General features: G+C 40.2%; 1 protein-coding gene across 2 annotated transcripts in view; it reads left to right on the top strand.

The window, feature by feature from the left end:
• The window catches only part of REPS2 (RALBP1 associated Eps domain containing 2), an 83,361-nt gene that overhangs the window by 11,495 nt on the left and 59,047 nt on the right, over positions 1–12,819 (top strand). The gene's annotated exons all lie outside the window — the stretch shown is intronic.

Genomic DNA, 12,819 nt, shown 5'->3' with positions numbered 1-12,819 from the left:
ATTAAATTATCATTCCCTCTGTGCCCCATTTTCATAAAATCATAGTGCTAATAGTAGCTGGGAAGGGGAGTTTGTTGGAACCATGGTGGGAAGAAGTATTAACTCATTTCCCACACACTACGGTCCTGCTTCTGCACAGATGTTCCCGTTTACTTTGTTAAAAGCATGGTAGCTGCTTTCATGCAACAAATGAAACCTCTGGTTTGACCCTAAGAGATTTTCTGTATACTGTACTATATATGCAGAAGCACATATGCAGAAGGCAAGCTTGGACACAAAACACAGTTTCTGGTAATTCTGACAAATGAAGACCTAGATATGTCATATTTACAGCACACTTGAAGAATTATAGAATCCTAGAATTGTAGAGTTGGAAGGGATCATGAGAGACTTCTAGTCCAACCCCCTGCAATACAGGAATATTTTACCCAAGGTGAGGCTCAAACCCATGACCCTGAGATTAAGAGTGTAATGTTCTACCAACTAAGATCCTAAGGTTGGAATGGTCAGCATGAGTAATATAGTTCAATCCCTTTGCAGTTACACAGAAGTTGCTATTTACTTGGTTAGTGAGATTGTCTGTCTCTGAAAGAGTGACCAGCAGTATTTGTTTTCAAGACTGGCATTTTGCCATTAAGGGTGGTTCTTCCTTTGATGACTACAGCGTCAAGCAGTAACTTATATGATTCAATGAGCATCACAGTCACATAGCACAGACAGAACTTTTTAATAGTCAGTTCACACATCCCCTGCAGAGAAACATTAAAATATACTCTTTTCCATTGGATTTTCAAATTCCTGTACTTGAGAGTTCTTCTTTAACTCGTCTTGCTTTGTAGCCACCAAACCAAATGGATATTCCTCTTTTTCTCACAGCCATGACCTGATAACCTCTCAGCTAAGCTAATCATTACATTTCCCCCTTTTCTCTGGGAGTCATGGCCTCCCATGACTGGATGGCAAGGCCAGCCCACCCATAAGGCATGGTGCCTCAGGCAGCATGATCCACAGGGGCAGCAGATCCTGATGTAGATCTTTATTTCCCCCTTGTTCCTAATGTAGAGCTTCACTCAGCTCTTCTTCCCTGGCAGCTAGGCGGGGGTAGGTGGTTCGTCTCAGGTGCCAAAATGTCTTGGGCTGGCCATGCCTGATGTGCAGCTGTTTCTCATCCTTACCCTTGCTGTGCTCAGCCCCTCTAGTCTTATTTTGTGCTGTAGAGATCCATTTCCCTTTGATTTGGCTCTTTGCTAGCAGCCTTTATCATAAAGTTATCTTAGTCAACTTGACTAATTGACTAAAAATGTCCAACAGGTTGGTAAGGGAAGTTCTTCTTTATCTGCGGCTGTACCCTGCAAAATGCTTGCAACTGAATGGATGACTTCTACCATTTTATTGGCTCATGATGACAGTTTTAGAGCACTACGATAATATATAGACTAAACATATAGGCTAAACAGATTACAGCATTTTAGATGAACTATATATGTATAACAGACTTCTATATTCTAAAGGATCTTTTCATTCTTTAGAAAGCAGCCTAGGGGCTTGGCCACACAAGCTGACTCCCTGATAAAGTTGTTGCCATCTCACAGTAAGTACTCTATAGTTACGGAGCACGCGTTTTCAGGACTAGTGTCTTACAATTTGCAGTAAAGAATAAAAATAAACAAAATCTCTTGTTTCTCACAGCATGAAAACAACCCCCCTCCCAATAACTGAAACTGTGGCCAAACTTTTGACCATATCTTAATTAAAATCAAAACCATGATTTGGAGACAGTCTTAACTATAGTTTGCAGCTATGTTTGAAGTAAGCAAACGATGGTTAGGCAAGCCAGGAAAGAGAAGGGAACCAGAGTTGAGAAGGGAGGAAATCTGTGGTCCCATGGCACATTCCTATTAGCTCGTGTGACATCTGAAAGGAACCAGTATGTTTTCCTCTTCACTGGGTTAAATAAACAGCAAGGAAAGGTTGCTTGGAGTCCTGCCAGAATCACAGTGCTCTTAACTGATCTGATGTAATGCAAGGCAAGCTCATTTAGCCTTTATGGGCCTGATAAGTGACCCAGCATTAAACCTAGCAAGTGACTTTTGTTTCTACAAATGTTTGTTGCATACACAGATGTAGAGGGCATAAGTATTATTTACTTTTTATTCATTGGGTTTATGTGTCTAAAAGGTTAAGCAGTAACTATGATTCACGTACTGCCACAAAAGAAATTATATATTTCTACAATCCTATTTTCTCATGTATCCTAGTAAACCGAGAATGTAAGACCATTTAAATAATGAATACGTATATATGTGTATATACTTGAAAAGACTTTATACACATAATCAAGTTATATTAGAGTCGCTGACCACTAAATGTTAATTATGTTTCCCTATGGTTAGGGGTATGTACACACACACATACACGTACAAAAAAACCCCCTCTGAGGAGCACAAATTTTTATTTTTGAGATCAAAATTGTATATCAAGGGTAGACAAATCTGTTGCATTAAAATTGTTGGAAGTCGTACAGGTATTACTTGGGATTTAAAAACACCACCACCACTATAGTCTTATTTCTCTGTATCTTGTATACTTATACAAGTTACAACGTTTTGTAGGATTATTGCAGGACAGATAACTTTCCAAAATAACATCATTACATTTACCTTCTGGAGCAACTGTTCTCTGTCTGTAACTTTGGAGTGAATACAGAAGACCTACTGACAGGGCAGAGAAATTGTGATTCTTTCTGGGCTGTGAAGACATTAGTTCTACTTATCCTTCGAGTTGCTGCAATGTTTTGTGCCATTTCCTGGTGACAACCCACAACAGATAAAGTCTCTTGTCTATCTGATTGTTTGGCCATCCTTCCATAAAGAGATAATCCTGTGGCTGCATCTGGATTATGTTGCCCTTCCTTTCTGACATTTGCCAGAGTCTCCACTGGATCAAATCCCTTTCCACTACTGGAAAGTCATTTTTGGATACAATCCATTGTTTCATAACAACAGTTAATTTTTTTTGTTTTGAAGTTGGCATAATTATGAAACTTGCGTTTGATTATCTTATTAGTTTTTATAGTATGAATGTTTAGAAAATAACTAACTATTATTTTTATTGGTCGATTGACCAAAATATTTTTTTGGGACCAATCAAATGCCTAAGCTTACATACATTTTTTTAAAAAAAAATCAATGCATTGGCTTAGCTTGTTAGTCTTGCATCTCCCTTTTTCATGTGGGTGATGGTCCTGTTAAGAAGCCATGTTAAAGTAGCATGTAAGTTCATTCTTCATATTACTAAACTAAAGTAAAACTCTATTAAAATCAGTTATAAAGCTGGTCAGGAATTGTAGGGCAGTATGCTGATATTGTTGCAGACGCTAGCCAATATTCAGTTGACTTTTCTACAACCCTTTGGAAATGTGCCAAAACATTTATCTACAGAGCTTACTCCAAGATAAAATAATGAATGTGTTTCCAGGGCAATCTCTACCATGTCTTAAAATATTATGTCTGTCTTCATTGTTACAGTATATAAAAGATGTTGCTGCATAACTTTAGAAATATGTGCTCAATATCCAGGTACTGTATAGCGCCTCACATTTTAAAATAAATAATGCTATCTTTTGGCTTCAACCTATTCACATTTTAACTTGTAATATGTCACATATTTCCAACAAAACAATGGAACATCTGGTAAGTGTTTCCAGGTTTGTTTTTCTTCCCAATTGAGGAAAGGATCGTGGCTGTTTCCAGCCGTTTCTCTCCTGTAGTCACATGCTGCTTGCCCCTAAAGCCAACCTTGGCTGCCATCCAGAAGCAATACTCCTGACTTTATTATCATAGGCCAAGTTTAAAAGAACTATAGTAAAAGAAAAAGAAAAAGTTGGAGATATTTTGCACTGAAATGGAATCATCCATGATGGAATGGAGTACCAGTCCATTTTCTTTATTTTTGAAGGGTGGAAGCTTCTCAGTCACTTTGAAAAACTAATTGGATGATATAACTCGCCTGTGAAAAGGTTGCTTTCTGTAGCTGCAGATTGGACTGTGGTTGTGAAAATTACATTTTCATGTTATGTTTAAAGGAATAACTGTAAAGGAAAGCCCCAATAATATTGTTGTGCTTTATATTACCAATTTTATTTTATAAATCTCTGCTCTCAAGAGTTTAATTTCTTATATGCTGAAAGCTATTGAAAATATTCCTCCATACTGCCCTCATTTCTGCATCATGTTATATATCTGGGCCCAAATGGAATATAAATCTCTTACTGGCCTAAATCTGAGACTAATCCTTTTCATAGCTTTTGTAGAAAATCAATTTCCTCTGCATGGTGTCAAAGTTTTTGAGGTCAGTTTGGTTTGGAAATGTTCCCAATGCACTTTTGCGGTGGTATAAGGTCTTATGGGGTGCAAATTCATTCTTGCTCTTGAATTTCTGACCAAAATGAAGACAACTGGGTTTCACTGTGTGTCTGTGTGTTTTCTCTGAAAATGTGAGGGAGATATGCATTGTGTTGGATAGGATTTTTTCCTTCTTCCTCATCCCCTGCATTGTGGTGTCCTTTTTGGAACCTAAGGTTTTGAGCTCTCTAAAATGCAGCATTTCACAAATAGACCCAACAGGATTTTAAAATTAAGAAGAGCTGAAGCATAACACACCTTGATACTGAATAAATTATAAACAATATGAAAAAGGCTAACATCTGCTAGCTTTGGTCTTAACATCATATAATGTGATTTTAAACATAAGGGAGTTTTTGTTTTTCAGTGTTTTTCAGTGCTGCAGAACCAGTAGTAGGCAACCTGACTCACCTGAAAGAGTTGTATTTAAATTATGTGGTTTGGCCCAAATAAATAACTAAATTATTTTTAAAAGTACATTTATATGCTGCCCATTAGCACAAGTTCTCTGTGCAGCTTACAATAGAAGTTAAAACAATTAGATATAAAAATGCTTACAGCATGAAGCCAGCAGAAGATAAAAAAGAAAACAGGAAAGCTCACAGCATCACCAGAGATTCACAAATCTTGACACATTTTGATGAGGCTGCACACAAATGGTTTAATCTTTAAGGAGACCTCGGAATCATCCTGTAATAAATTCTATTAAATCCAGTCCTGTTAAATTCTATTAAATCTAAAGGGGCATACTGTATGTGTGAGGAACTCTTATCTTTGCTAGAGAAGATCAGACTCTCTTGTCCCTGCTTTCCTGCCATCTTGTCTATTCCATTTACTAATTAGAGATTTTAAAATTATGGAGAGCCAGTGTGGTGTAGTCGTTAAGAGCGGCAGTCTCGTAATCTGGGGAACCGGGTTCGCGTCTCCGCTCCTCCACATGCAGCTGCTGGGTGACCTTGGGCCAGCCACACTTCTCTGAAGTCTCTCAGCCCCACTCACCTCACAGAGTGTTTGTTGTGGGGGAGGAAGGGAAAGGAGAATGTTAGCCGCCTTGAGACTCCTTAAAGGGAGTGAAAGGCAGGATATCAAATCCAAACTCTTCTTCTCTTCTTCTTCTAATTATATGCACTCAAGACAAGGAAGATAAGAAATGTTGGCATTCCACTTTTGCAAGTTCTGCTTTTAGAAGGAGATTGGGACTTAAATAATTCACTTCATTTTCTATCCATTCTATTTCAAATTTTAGTTAGAACACTTATTTTTGAGAATAATTTATATAAAGTATGGCCCAAATCCTATACCCACTTTAAAAAAACACACAGTTTTCCTGGCACATTCACCATGTACCTCATCCTACATGGGGACCACCAGGAGGGCCTCATCTGCTGATTTTAAAGCATGGGCAGGTTGATATTGGAGATAGCTTGTGAGGGAGTATTCTTGCAAATAGTGCAGCAGTGTGTTCAATATCAATTACTTCACTTCCATAATTTGCACCATTATTACAGCGGGGAATACACTACTGCATTACTAAGATCTGATCTTTACTTAATCTACATATGTCTTGGGATGCGGGCAGATAGTTCCTCCCATTTTATTTCCTGACTTTGAGTGAGGAGCATGGGATGAGCTTTCGAAAAGGTATTCTGCTGAGGTATTTCTGCCCAGCAGGATGGGAATAGTGGTACCCAGAACTTTTTGGGGTCTTTCAGCAGCCAAGGGGACACAACAGCTAAATTAATAACTTTGATGATTCCTATATCTCAGTTTGTAGTGTTGCTGACTTAAAAAAAAAATATGCATATGAGACCTGGGTACTTCATAAATGACAAAGTTACTCATTAAGCAAAAACATGTAAAAAAGCAATTTCTCATCTGAGAATTGGTTTTGTGTATGCATGCAAAAACTGCAGAGCTTTAAAAAATGTATTCAAGATTTGTCTCACAGGATCATAAATGTGGAGTAACAGGTGGAACTAGTCTCATAGTTAAAATATTTCTATGTATCGTGTCCCGACCTGTTTGTCAGGCTATTCTCTGTTAAAGTTACTCATGGATGGAGCCTTTGGACTTGCTCCTTCCTGTGAAAGAGGGATTTTTAACAAATGCAGTGTACAGTGGTACCTTGGTTTACAAACTTAATCCGTTCAGGATCGCTTCTCGGCCTTTTGGCTAAGATCAAGTGTAGTCAAACTTAATCCGTTCAGGAAGTCTGTTCTTAAACCAAAGTGTTCTTAAACCAAGGTGTTCTTAAACCAAGGTGTGCTTTCCCATAGAAAGTAATGGAAAATTGATTAATCCGTTCCAGATGATGAAAAACAACCCCTAAAACATTTTAACATGAATTTTACTATCTAACAAGGCCACTGATCCATAAAATGAAAGCATTAGACCAGGCTGCAATCTACTATCCAGTACAGTGGTACCTCAAGTTACATACGCTTCAGATTACATACACTTCAGGTTACAGACTCCGCTAACCCAGAAATAGTACCTCAGGTTAAGAACTTTGCTTCAGGATGAGAACAGAAATTGTGCTCCGGTGGCGCAGCGACAGCAGGAGGCCCCATTAGCTAAAGTGGTGCTTCAAGTTAAAAACAGTTTCAGGTTAAGAATGGACCTCCGGAACGAATTAAGTATGTAACCAGAGGTACCACTGTATAAAAATCCTTACTGCAGCGGTGGCACCAGCATCCTGCTCACGCCGTCCTGCGCATCCCATGGTCACCTTTCCACCTGTCTCCAGGGTCAGTCAGGCTTGCCCTCCCCGATCTCTCTCTCCGTCAGGCTGCGATGGAGGCAGGAGAGAACCCTGCTTCACCCGCCTCCCTCCTTCCCAGAGCGGGCCTGGTGCGGCAACCCAGACAGGCAGCTGGAGCCAGGGAGCCCAAAGAGCCACACGCCTGCCATTCCGTTTGCCTGCAATCAGCGCTTCCACGGCAGAGAGACCCAGAAGCAGAGAGCGAGGCAGCCGCTTGGAGGGCCATCCTTGCTGGCGCCAACCGCTGCTTGCCTCTCCTCTCCTCGCCTCTGTTCTGCTGAGAGTCGGGGATCGCTCTGCCAGTGGGAAGATACCTATGGAAAGAGTGAGCGGGGAGCCTGGTTCTGGAAACCGGGGCGATCTGGAGGAAGCAGTAGGTGAAGTGTGGGGCTTGCAATGCACTGCTCTGGGCTGGAGGTGGCTCCCTCATTCACCGCTGCTGCCGGGCTGAGCTCCACGCTCGCTCCCAAGCTGGTGCTTTGTGCCCGGCGGGGGAAGGTGCACCTCTCAAGGCTGGGAGAGCGGAGCGTGCTGAGGGAGCGGAGCAAGCGGAAGTGCAGCCCCAAACGGAGTACGTTTGCAATCCAAAAAATAAATAAACACGCAAACCGGAACACTAATTTCCGATTTTGAAGTGTTCGTAATCCAAAAAGTTCGTTGGCTAGGTTGTTCGTAGCCTGAGGTACCACTGAAGCGTGTGCTAATGACATATCTTTTCATCCTCAACTTAAAACATGCTCTTACTAAGCCACAGGGTTCATAAATGTGCTCTGAAAAACCTATATCTTATTTCTACTGCATTTCTAGATTCCCACCCTCCATTTTAAAGAACACTTAGCCCCCAGACAGCCTATCAAGATCCTGTGGAGTAAGGGGAAATTAGTGGGGGTGGAAATAAAGAAGCAACATTGAATGCAGATTGAAATATATACATTTATCGTACGCAATACCTAAGCACTGGACCCCTATGATCATAAATATTATCACCCATTCCGTTTACTTGATAGATATTGATGAGTATTTCCTTGAGTGGATGCCTTGAAAATACGAAAGAGTAAGAATATTGTTGTCTTTTCCTCCCACATAAACGTCAGTCAGCAGGAGTGGGGAGATTTGATTGGATACTGTGCCATGATGAGAAATGGGATGAGGATGTCTGCTTCACAAAGACATTTGAGCTAATATGTTCTGTGACTCGTGAGTCAGTCCTGTTCAGTCAGCACTTAAGCTGCAGTCCTATACCTATTTATATGGCTAATACTGTGCACACACTCCTGTTTACTCTGCATCCAGTGCACTCCCACCACAGGTTCATGAAGTTGTGTACACACAACGTTAACCACAATCTACATCTATCCTGTTTCCTTTTTTAAAAAAATGAAATGCTTTACTTTGATGTGTTTTTCCAAACCAGCATGCATCCAAATTGAAAAAAGAGCAACCTAGCTGTGTTTTAATTTAGTAATGCTTATGCAGTCTAAGCCTCACTGAAATCAACGGAAGTTATTGTGAGTTGACATGTTGACATCGTGCTGTTATATAGTTAAATGTTTGTGTCTATAAAAATGCAATTAGCCTTAGGTTAAGGCTGAGTGTGTTTTTCTTTTAAAAGCAAACCCAGCCAAATCACCAGCTAGTAGTGGTAACTAACAACAACAACAACAACAGAGAAGCTATTTCTTATCCAAAAGCTGCTTCTCATGTGTACATTGGTTTCCATTTCCTACAATCCTACACCAAAATGTATTTGAAGAACATATATGTAATATCCACTTTATATTTGGTGTGTTCTTAGAAGTTAGACAGGAAGGAGCTACTTGGCCAAATACAAAAATGAAACAGGAAAATTGAGGAGGATGCCTTAACAGTGTTTTTCCCAAAACAAGAGTTTCTTTCTCTTCCTTTCACTCCCTTGGGCTTGGGCTAGTAATAGAGCAAGCTCAGCTGAATCTCTCCTAATTACAGTTTCTGGTTGCATGTTAGCCTCTTGTTTATCTCAGGAGGATAAATTCACAAGCCTGCATTCTAAGATCATGTTAAATTCTAGACATTTACAGTGTGCATTTTCCTAGGATGTTAAGTGGTTCAGTGTAGTCAGATACCAGTATGAACATTTATTGGGGGTTGGGAGACTATAGGATAGGGGTGGATGGCCTGTGGCCCTCTAGAAATTATTGGATTCCCAACTCCCATCAGCCAATCGATAGGGATAGTGGGAGTTGGGGTCTTAACGACCTCTGGAGGGCCACAGGATATTCACCACTCTTGTTGTGGATGCAGTGTAATTTCAGGCTGTGGTGGTGAAAGTTGCCTAATGAGCTGATGCTTCAAATGCTTTTCTTTTTTTTAAGCTGCTCTCACTTTCTCTTATCAGTGATATTTCATTTGTTTACATTTATTAATTATCTAGTCCTCTAGGTGGTGCACAACACAAATCAAACAATGAAATGCAGTATCACATCAGAAAGAATAACATTGGCACAAAAATATAAATACATTAAAAAAGGACTACAGTAATCCCTTAGGTGTCAAAATAAAATACTCAAATGCTGTCAGAGTGGAAATATTTTACCACTTGAAAATGATGTGTCTGAAATATTTTCTAGTAGAAAATACCATGTGATGTGTATCATGGTATTATCACACCACATTCATCTCCAGCAGCAATCTGTTCTCAGCAGAGGATTCGACTAATGCTCTTATATTGTTTTTAGAAGGTCCTGAGGGTTGATAGAAATATTTTTTCAGAGCATATCTGTGATCTAGTTATTTCTCATGCCAGCCCAGCACTTCATTCTGATGTTGTACATTCCTGAACAATCTCCCCGTCCCCCCACCCCAAGTGTCTCTAGCTCTAGAGCAGAGGCTGTCAACCTGGTCCCTACCACCCACTACTGGGCGTTTCAGGATTCTAGGTGGGCGGCAGGGGTTTCTACGGCACAAGCTGAATCCTCCTTCCATTGAGCACTGGTGGGCGGTAAGGAAATTTTACCATCCAGAAAGATGCATTAGTGGGCGGTAGATATAAAAAGGTTGACTACCCCTGCTCTAGAGGGAAAAGGAAGGGTTCTGGATTGGACTCACCAGAGTGGCCTAGCAGAGAAAGAGAATCCTCCAAGGCTAGTGTTTATAGGCAGTAATAGCCCATCAGTTTCTGTTGACCTGCCACTCAAGTAGTTCTGTAGATGTAAAGGTGACAATATTTTCAGAGTTTATTTTAGACAAGGTTGTAGCTGAAGCAGGGTTAGTGAGATGAAAAAGAATGGCTCACAAGAGCCCAGCAACACATCCTGTTTTCTGTTTGGGACCTTAAAGCAGTCAACCCACTTGGAATTGTCAAGTTAATAATTTGACTGATGCACCAGAATTGGAACCTTGTGTTTTGGGACAAAGCACTTTGGACTATTTATTGCAGGAGTGTTTACACTAGCAGTTGTAAAACTTAAAGAAAAAGACCACTAGCTTTTTCTCTCTCTTCAAAGTAGTTGTTTTTAATAATGCTTTAACTTGCTTACCAAATCCCAAGTACATTTGTTAATGAAGTACTCTGCTACTTGTGACAGGATTAGTACATGCTTAAAAAAAAAAAATACTGCAGAAGCCAAAAACATTTTGGATGTGAACAAATTCACTCTGTCATTTGTTTCCTAGCAAGCGAAAAACAGGACAACAGCAACAGGCGTCAAAGCTTGGTACAAGATTGTTCTCCATAGTAGTCCACAAATTCCACGATGAAACTAGTTATGACACACTTGAAAATGTTTTAGTTCTGTTTCTGTGCTCAGGAAGGGTAACAGTTAAAAATAAAGCACAATACCCACTTAGAGTAAAATTGGATATGTGTTTTTGTATTTGTGTTGATTGCCAGCTCAAACAGGAAAAGTTTTACTGCATTTCTGAAAGTATTTATCAGATGTTGGCATTTTAGAGTAGAGATCATACACCCTTTTTATTCCTTTTATTTTATAAAAGTATAAGCATTTATCCTGTTCTGTGATTATATCTTTTCACCACAGCTGTTGTTGCTCTATTGCGCTCAGCAAGGTTAGAAGTCTTTATGGCAAAGTGATGATATAGCAAAAATTCTGTTGGATGTGTTAACTTTTTAAGTCATGAGACTGTATAATAAAAATTAGAGTTTTTAAGTTGTCTTGTAATTGATGAAAAACTATTATTAAAAGAAACCAAGAACGATAATGTCAGGAAACGGTTGCTTTTACTCCTCTCACCTGCGTGATTAGCCAGTCTGATCTGGCTAGGATTGGCAGGATTCATCAGCTTTTACTCTGATGAATTTTGAATGGTGGAATCTTGAAGAATCTAAGGAGGAGCTGTTCCCCTTTATGGTGCTGCTAGTTGTGCACTTGACAGAACAGAGGTTGCCCTGCCCCCATCAAGACAAACAAAAATAAAGTGCATGCACAAACACACTTTGCTTTCCCAAGGGATCAGGGTAAAAGTGATGTCCAGTAGAATTAATCTGAGCTTTGAAAAGTGCATAGATCTGGAAAAGGAAGTGGGAAAGAGTGTCAACTCTTCTAACAGTAGAAAAAAGTAACCACCCCATAACACCTCATGACCAACGGGATAGTGAGTGGGGCGAGTGGCATAGAGGTCATCATTGCACCCACATTCACCATGTTGGCAATCTCTGCTTTAGAAGATAATGGGTTGTTTCCAAAGGTTCCCTTCCTTCAAGAGAAGTCCCTTTGACAGCATCCCATGTTAATTTTTGCTGTGTTTGCAGCGCCAAAGTGATCTCTCCATGGTGGAAGCCTGGACAGTGTATATGGAGGTTTGTCCTGGGCTGCTCAGGTGACAATACCCCCCTCCAGCCTCACTGATGCTGTCCAAAGGAAATCAGAGAAATACATTTAGCACCAGCTTGGCCGCAGGAGTTGCTGGAAGGAAGCGTACAAGGCACCATCCAACCTTCTTAGGGACTCCACTCTGGATTTGTGCAGGGTTTGCTCCTTAGCATTTTCTTTTCCTAAAAATGTTGCACAAGGCAACAGGTATGGGTTGTACCTCAAGGTTTACTCCTGAAGCTTTTCTCACTAATGAGTGTAGCCAAAAGGCAGTGGCATCAGACTTTCACTTTTCCTAGATGAGCTATCTTCCCAGGTTGATGAGCCCCATCTGTCCCTCATTTCCCTCAACAGCACATGCAGAAACCTCTTTCTTGACGATTGGACCCACTATTTTGACAGCCAAAGGACTCCTCATACTGGGGGACAGTAATTTTTTTGAAATCATCTAATGAAACATTTTTTTCCTGTTCTTGAGGAAACATTTTCTTCCTGACTAAATTGAGTGAGAGGGAAATTTCTGTAGCTCAACATCTGTTTTTCTTCCTTAAAAAAGAAGAAACTTTTCTACATGCTTCCCACTGGTTATATACAATATTCAGGTATTCCACACAAGGATTACTGTTCCCCCTAACGATGGGCAAAAGAGCTGAGTTGTGTGAAGATAGATTATGTGTAGCACAGTCTCTAGTCAGGGAAGGTATATTTGTAATGGGTGAATGGGAGGATATGGGGAAACTGCCTCTGCAATGGAATGTTAGCCTTTTGGGGTGTCAAATGTAGGTCAGATGCCTGCACCAGAAGTTTGTCTCTTTGCAAACACAATTCCAGCTTTTCTTCAGTAGTT

The sequence above is a fragment of the Podarcis vaucheri genome, assembly GCF_965113315.1.
Source record: "Podarcis vaucheri genome assembly, chromosome: 4".
In the NCBI taxonomy this organism is placed as follows: Eukaryota; Metazoa; Chordata; class Lepidosauria; order Squamata; family Lacertidae; genus Podarcis; species Podarcis vaucheri.
This window is presented reverse-complemented; position numbering and strand designations above follow the sequence as displayed.